Raw genomic sequence first — 9253 nt, 5'->3', positions numbered from 1 at the left:
TCGCTCATCCCAACGTCTGATCTGAACGTTAAAGCGGCCTTTACTTTCACAACGGTGACTTTTAACTGTGGTTATTAAGAAGTTATAGAGCAGATAGTTATCAGCCAACATCTAACATCGTCTGTAACACATAAAACCAATAAATGGTTCAGTATACTGTTTGTTTGAGCGGGTCAGAACCGCCACATTTCAGCTGTGAGGAGCCGTGTCGCTCTGGAGGAATAAACACCAAAATGACATCAGATTGTTTCCTCTACTCTGGACAGTTTTCATGTAGTTTCTCATGTAGAAGGTTTATCAGAGGGTTATTTAACTGGCGATTCTCTCAAATAACAGTTTCCATAACTGCACATAACATGTGAGTTGATTAAATAGCTGTAAAAATGTTAGAGCAGCAGGAATATGTGGAGGAGGACGTGCGGGACTTTCCTTCAGGAGACTGCTGTCCAAGTCTGCGGTGAATCTTTTGCATAACTTATTTTAACCCAGACAATCTTCTCCTGAACCTAACCAAGTTGTTTTTGTGCCTAAACAAAACCAAACTGCGACCTTTTCACAACTTTGTTCATGAGAGGAAGAAGTTCTGCTACAAAAACCAGAACCTGTCCTGCTTTGACAGAAATTATTCTGAAGAAATTATCTCACAGTCAGGATCAAAGAAAAACACATGAACTCGTCTGATCGTCTGCTTATTTGAGTCTCTTTCATAAAAAGATCTCTTTGAAAGGCGCAGCGACAGCCGGTGGAAGCAGCCTTTGATATGCGGCTGTTCTCCTGCTGTCCCTCACACATTAATATGATATACTGTACATCTTAAACATTCCCGTTGCCAAAACAACGACGGAGCCCGCGAGTTAAAAAGTCAATCAGCAGTGTTGACTCATGCCTTGATTGAGCCGAGCTTTTAGCCGCGAGCTAAAGATAGAAAATGTGCGTCTATGAATCAAAGCAGCTTTAAGAACAGAAGCTTTATTCTCTGTGATTATTTAACTCCTGCCAGCTCTCCTCTTCAGACGTTTTCCTAAACTAGCTGTTTATGCCCAGAAGTCACTGGCAGCCACCCAGACGACTGATCTCAGACTGCAGGGGCACAAACACAAACCTCAGCACACATGAACACCAGCACGAATATCCTCACGTGGTCCAACACTCCCACACAGCCCGACCGACACCAGCAGAACTGTATATACGATCTGCTCCCGTCCAAAAAATGATGTGCACCACTTGAGGAATGTGCCAGCGACTGCAGCCAGATTGATAGTATAACATTAAAAGGAATGATGGCACTTTTCTAAATGTAGAGGAGGTAACTTCAGGCCTCAGCTGACACCAGAGCACCTTAACTTCCTGTATGATTTATTGATATGGAGTGATCAGCTCCTGTCAGAGCCACAGGCTGATAAAATGTGCTTTGACAATCACATTTCCACATATATTGGCTCAATCACATTTCCAGTTATTTTACCTCTCACCTTCGTTTTAAGAAACTCATACACACGAGGCAGTTTGTCACATTTTGACACAGGGGAAACCCCGGAGACAATATTAAAGGGATATTCCGGTGTAAGTTTAATCCATGGTCTAAATCACCGTGAAACTGTGTTAGACTCCCTCTGGAGAGATCAAGTTAGCAGACCGCTAATTTACGGAGTTTTATCAACCTCAGAAACGACCGCACGACAACAATACACTGCAGTAAATGGATCCAAATATAAACCGCCACCAAAAAGCCACAAATAATGCTCAGAACAGCACCAAACTTCAGCAACAGTACAAATAGGGTCTCAGCACATAGTCCGGGGCATCTAACCTCCGCTAGCTTAGCTGGATTTCTACTGAAAAGCTGACTAAATTTACCACTCTTCTGCAGCAGCTTCCTGTTGACGGGAAGTCCCGACGAGTCGATTACCGAGTGCAGTAGAGTTCCGCGGCTCATGGATGAAAATGTATGATTATGACTCCATGGAAAAGCAATCAAAGTTCATATGTGTCTTACCTGCCAGTTTATAACAGTTATTATCGAGAGCGGACAGGGAAAAGAACGGAATTGAGCATTTCTAACCGCACTCGGTAATCGTCGCGTCGGGACTTCCCCGACCCGGAAGCTGATGGAGGAGAGTTGAAATCTGTTTTTAGCTTCACAATAGAAATCCAGCTAAGCTAGCGGAGGTTAGATGCCCCGGACTATGTGCTGAGACCCTATTTGTACTGTTGCTGAAGTTTGGTGCTGTTCTGAGCATTATTTGTGGCTTTTTGGTGGCGGTTTATATTTGGATCCATTTACTGCAGTGTATTGTTGTCGTGCGGTCGTTTCTGAGGTTGATAAAACTCCGTAAATTAGCGGTCTGCTAACTTGATCTCTCGAGAGGGAGTCTAACACAGTTTCACGGTGTGTTAGACCATGGATTAAACTTATACTGGAATATCCCTTTAATGACCGAGAGAAAACTGACAGAAAGATGTCAACTTAGAGACAACTCCATCGAGCAAAGGTCCAGAGTGTGATAATATCCGACCTGTGTTATGATTCAGGGCCTTTTCCTGTGGCCTCAGTTCAGATTTGAGTGGGCATGTGTTCGGAAAACATGCAGTGTGCTTTGTCTCATAGTGGCACTTTAAATTACTGCCTTTAATAATCACCACACCACAGATCCAGATATGAGTCACGCTCATTTCAGGCTCTCGGTGGGAAGAATGAGTGGATGATGGAGCAGGTGGCAGGTTAACGAGGGAGAGAGCGACCCACCAAATCACTGATTGCTCTGACGTCATCAGTATTCATCAGTGGCTTTTATGTAAACGGACAAAACAGTGGACACTTCCAACATGAATCTGTCATTCACAACTTCATGAATCAAGTCATGAATCACAAAAGATCACTGCGTCATTACCGGGCCGCTGGCGGTGCTTTATATTCTAACATTAGTGACCCATGCTGCGACCCAGCCGGTCTGCAGGGGAGCGGTACCGAGTGCAGCAACTTCACTGCTGGACTTCACTTCAGCTTCAGGCGTCACATTGAAATACATTGAAATATGGAGCTGTCAATCAGCAATAACAGTAGCCGTTTGTAGACAGAGCACCAAGCCGCCAATCTGCCGTCCTTTTGGCGGCTCGGTCCGCGGTTTTAGACAGAGGGCGGCAAATTGGGGGTCTGTTGTGGTCCGCCGATTTTCCGCCTCGGAGGGAACACTTATTTCCACCTCGCCTGCTATCTAAAAACGAGGCGTCAATGTGCCGGCCTCTGCGTGAGCTGGGCGGAGGTGTGGATGACCTGCACTGTTGTGCGACCCACAGCCGGGGAGTTTTAAAACCAGGAAACAGCTGATCACAGCAGTCAGTCCATCACTTCATCCACGGACATTAAGATGAACAACTGGACAGCCGCTGAGATCCAGGAGATGCAGCGTCTCCTCGGTCTCTGTAGCTGTTTGGTTGTTCCCGCTTGTTGTTGTAGCGGCAAGCTAAGGATGGTCGCTACTTTCAAATTAAAAGCCCCCCACTAAGAACCCAGTTCTAAACTCCAATGGGGTGCAATGTAAAGCTCTTATTTTGAAGACAAATTTGACCTGCTTCACTGTTCACAGCCCAACTTCGAGCTTCACGTCACGTCACATGTTTACGCCTACCTCAGAGGCGGCTTTTGGAAAAGGAGGAATATTACGCCTCCGTTTTAGAAAGACAGGCCGGCACATTGCCGTCCCTACCTTGGAGCAAATGTGCCGCCTTTTCTATCTAAAAAGGGCTAATGTTAGCTAGCTAGTTAACTACAGAAACATGAGCGCATCAGCAGCCATGGTTTAGAAAGAGAAGGACCATAAGACTTTAAAACCACAGGGAGTTCTCCGGACCCTCAGTCTGAGATGTGCCTCGGCTCTGAGTCCGACTCTGATCCGCTATGACGTTTTTCCAGCAGAAGTGGATCTCTGCTCCGTCTGTTTCTGACAGACTGCAGCTGTGTCGATCTGCACAGAGCTGAGCTGAACAGGAAGTCAGACAGCAGAGCAACATGAAGAGCGTCGTCAAAGAACAACAAAGTATATTTAAATAGTAAATAAGTTAAAGTAGTCGAGACGTGTCGGTAGAATCCAGCAGTAAAACTTCACATCTAGACGAGGATGTGCAGAACAGAGCAGATATTACAATCAACAACAGGTGTGTTAGATCCATACAGCTGTGTGTAAATGAGCAGGCACACACAAACAAGATGAGGAGGACCAGAGACACGGCGCCGACAGTCCACAACTCAGACCACACCCACCTGGTTCTGTACAGTCGGGCCGGGTGGGCGTAGAATATTTACATTCCGGCCAGGAGGACATGTGGATGAAGACCAGGTTATACAGATGTGGACACGAGGAATGTTAAACAGACGGGAGTGAACACGTTGGGTCGGACCACAGTGGACCTGGTACCTGGTACCCCGAGGAACATCCCTTCACTGTACCCTGTATCCTCCCTGTTCTCCTGGAGGCCCGCGGACCATCTTCACCTACTCAGGAAACATTGTTTAACATATTTAACACACACACACACACAGTGGGAGTCTCAGTGTTACTCCGGTACCAGCAGAATCTTCTCACCTCATAGGAATGACTTCTGCAGTTCTGCGGTCCGGTCCACAGCAGCCCGGCCCACACGGAGAGTTCTGGTGTCACCAGTCTGACTCGTGTTCCACTCGTTGACTCACTCGCTGTCAGAACGGCTGATTTGAATGTGCAGCTCCATAAACTCACTTACTGACTGCTAATTATGCAGCTTATGTATTTGTTTGTTTTTTACTGTAATATATTTTAATTGCCATCACCAACTGATTTATAATTGTTGTTCTTGTTTTCCATTATTTGTTCAAAGCACTAAGAGTCAATTAGTTACCCACTGCGTGTGATATTACAGCAAACTCAAATGGAAATTAAATGCAGCATTTTCCGCAGAGAGGATCCGTGGGAGTGTTTCTCAGCTTCTGCATGAGAGACAGAACTTTACCTGATCAGAACCCAGGGTGTCGTCTGCTGTATGGACCGCAGTCTGATGGATGAAGATGTGCTCCGACCCGGCTGCTGATGGTACCAACCTAAACAAGCGGGTGACTTTTTTAATGCCAATATTTTGCAGTTTATTGTCTTTTTTCCACGTATACCAGAATAAGTTTTAATGCAGCAGCTGGACCTTCCTCCGGCGCTGACCCGGTGCTGTGGCGGTCTGGATATTTGAGACTAAACAGACTTTACAGACCAAAGAGGCAAATTGTCAACTGTGATACTGTGAGATTCTTCTCACCCGTCACTGAGGTGTTACTGCTGTTTTCTCATATTTAACTGATGTAACAGCAGCGAAACACTACAGCAGGTCCGTCAGTACAGTTCTGATGTCACCGGACTCGAGGCAACAACCAAAACAAGAGAGTCTGTTTCTCTCAGCGGCAACGGCAGCTAAAAATAACTCAACAAGACAAATTCAGCTGACACGGACAGAGAGAGTCGGACCAGCGTACAGAACACAGCACACACTGCAGACTGGTCCATGTGGAGCAGGCGGTACCTGGCACCTCCAGGAGGTCCGTTTACTCCTGAATCTTATCCTCCCTTTTTTAACCTCAACAGAAATCCTCTCTGTAGTTGTGCCACACACACACACACACAGTGGGAGTCTCAGCATTCCTGCAGCACCAGCAGGACTTTGCACCTCGGAGGAATCACATTTGCAGCTCTTTGACAGTCGGGATCTCCATGTGGGCCGAGCCGTTGTGGTCCGGACCAGCTGATTTGTCGGTCTGTCTCTGTGACTCACTTTCATCTGCCTGTCCTTGTTTAGTCACTCAGTCCTGAGCTGTTAGACTCTATCGAGGTTAAATCTTCCTCAGTCTAGTTCTTTTAAAAAGATGTAAAACGTATTAAGGGCCGTGTTTGCTGAAGGTATCAGCTGTAAGAGCGAGCGAGCTTCTTTACACAGATGATGAAGGCGGTGGATTAAAAAAGAAGAAGTCAGAGAACCAAGATCATGTTTGTTCTGTCGGCCTCGATTAGAGACGCCGCCGAGAAAACAAGAAGGAAATAAACCACGTTAGGAATCCTGAGAATCCCCCTGAAGCTCCCTCAGCTCCTCCCTCGCTTTGTCTCACACACACACACACACACACACACACACACACACACACACACACACACACACACACACACACACACACTGTCTCCCCTCTACATACCTGTCCACACACCTCACACAGATCACAGGCAGCAGCACTCGGTCATCGTGTTTCTACTCTGACTTCACCTCAACACTTCTCTTTTGTCAGGAGATCAGAAATAATTCCATCATTGGACCAAAATAAAATTATTCATCAGCTTTCCTGCAGAAACATCATCCGGTCTGATTCCATCTTCTCCTGTTTGAGTATTTTCTGCTTATTGTCGGACGAATCGATCAACAAGAAGATCGTGACGCTGCCGGCCGTGTTTCAATATTTCCTGATGTTTTACAGACGTGAACAACAGATGAATCCATCTTGAATAAACCCTAAATGATATTTAAGTGTATTTAAAGAATGAGGCTGAACATTCAGAGTTAAAGGTGAAGCGTCACTGATCAACCTGCGGTGAGGTGAGAACGTGTCTGTCGATGTCCACACGCAGTTTCAGATATCAGCGTCTGAACAATGAAGCTGTTTCCAGATCTGACAACACTTTGGTTCAAACACAAAAATGACTTGTTAAGATTTATGGAAAACTCAACGTTTAAATTCAGATTTACTCATAACTGTTAATAGTGTTAATAAACCTTCACAAAATTAGTATTATAATACTGTCAAGATAACTGGCAGAATAAATGTTGACAACATACATTTCTGCAAACCACAAATATGTTGAAACAACATTTATTTATGATGCAACAGTTTATTTCTTATGATCTGTGCTGTTGTCATCAAAAACTGTCTGGAACATGAAATGACACAGACAGAAACATAAAATAACGACACTTTATTCTTGTAATCGGCCCGGATGTTCCAGGCAACAATAATAGTGAGTGAGTTCTGTGTATAAATCCAGTGTTTCATCCGACTCACTGAGGTTTTGAGCTTCAGGTGGAGCTGATTGTACCTTTGCCTCCTCTGAGGGGTCGCAGCGCTCCGGAACACTCAGCTGGAGTCGAGGCTGCAGAGCGCTTCATGTTCCAGCAGGAAGGATACGATCTGCGTCACCATCTACACATCACACACACACACACACACACACACATTCCTCTCTCCATGCACACACACACACCTGACACCTGACACCTCTGCCTTTTCTCTTTGCTCCCTTTGTTCATTTTCTCATCAGGCCCGACCCGTCATCCCTCTCCGTCCTGCAGAAGAACATCTTTAATAGACAATAAGACAGCAGAGGAAGACAAAGAAAGGACGGAGGCGAAGGAGGAGAGAGATGAAAGAGAAACAATCTGTCCCGGACTAATGAAAGCAGCGGGATGGTGAAAGTAAAGGTTTAATACATCAATCAGACTGTTGCTTAATGAGCAGAAAGCAGAGGGCAGGAGGGAGAGAAGAAGAAGAAGAAGAGGGAAAAGAAGTGTGAATGTGCTTCACTCTTCTTTTGTCTCATTAAAACTTTATTAAACCTGAAGCAGCGTACTCCAGGTAAATACATCAGGAACAGCTGCTCTGATGAAGTCAAATGCGTCAGGAGAAAGAACCCAGTGTGTTCTGTAGTCCGGATCGGATCCTTCAACATTTAAACATGGAGGATTATAAAGATCCAACGCTGACAGACTGCAGTTAGTCTGCTGGCTCCTCCTCTTTAACTGTGATGTCATCACGCTGTCGTCTCACAGCGCCCGCCCCCAAACAGTCCGTCTGTTCGTCTCCACCACCACATGTGTGATGAAGCTGTTTCACTCAACAGGTGGAGCGTGTTCTGACCCGACAGAGCGCCGCCATCTTGTTGTTGTTGTTTACATTCATCCTGATGCTCATTAAAAACTGCCCTACATGTTTATGAGCATTAATAACTTCTTTTCTATGTGACTGTCTGTTGTGTGATGACGGATCACCTGAACAACATTCTCAGTGTGTCTGTTGGTTCAGTCCAGTGCAGAACTTGGCTGATACAGCGCCGCACATAAGATGAATATCTGAGCAGCCTGTTATTTATCACTTCTGACTGATGAGTCTTTGCTTCAAAATGGTCTTTTTATGCTTTTAACGAGGAAGCAGTGAATCAAAGCCGAGCTGACAGCAGTGAGGAGCTCCACTGTCGGACACGACGGTGACTGAACGTGTTCTCACATCCAGAACTGGGTCACAGTAAACCTGTGACTGCTATGAAGTCTGGTGGTTCTGGTGGAGTCCACATAGAGTTCTTCTGAAAAGGCTCTTTGTCTTTATCGCGGCCTCGATGATAATATTGACTGTATTCTTGTCTCCTATGGATCCTGTCACCATCCACATCCTGCTCTGAAGTCCTGATGTCAGAGAGAAAACAAACATATAAAGCTCAGAGGATCAGAGCGGATCGCTCAGCGCCGGGTGTCAACATATTGTTGTCACAGAGACGCATGTGCAGCGTTTTTTCTCTCAGCACACAAACGCTTCATCTCAGAAACACGATGTGGACACGAGCTCAAAACCTTCTACGTCTGTATCCAAAAACAAGGATGCTGGGATGTGATTTCTTTAAAACAAAACTATCCAGCCTCTCACAGGAGGTTTCACATGTCGGCGATGCTATTAAAGATTTATTGACGTACTCTAGAAAGTAAAGAATATGAAAAAAACAATCAACACTCACACAAACTTCACAGAGCAAAATGTGAAATGAGCAACAATGGAAACGGAAATTAAAACTGGCTGTAAAACAGCGTGAGACGAGTTTGAATCAGATGTTCAGCAGGAACTGACTCACACACACACACACACACGCACACACACACACACACACACACACACACACACATCACTTCCATTGTGGGAGTCAAAGGAACAATAAAAGTGAGTCGATGCTCTCGAGCTTCTACGTCACACTCTCCTGCAGGTCTGATGTGTCTGTGTGCATTCAGGTTGTTTGCATATCAAGTCAGTGTGTGTTTTTTGGGTACGTGTGTGTCGGAGGTTTCAAAAGGGCGTTGTGTGTGCATGTGTGTGTGTGTGTGTGTGTGTGCGGGAGTTTGACGTGTGTGTTCAAAGCAAATGCCACACGATCTGATCAGAAGTTTCAAAGAGACAAAATGAAACCAGGAAAGTAAGAAATATATTATGTCA

This window comes from Sparus aurata, chromosome 6 (assembly GCF_900880675.1).
Source record: "Sparus aurata chromosome 6, fSpaAur1.1, whole genome shotgun sequence".
NCBI lineage: Eukaryota > Metazoa > Chordata > Actinopteri > Spariformes > Sparidae > Sparus > Sparus aurata.
The sequence above is the reverse complement of the archived record's forward strand: the minus strand, read 5'-3'. Positions refer to the sequence as shown.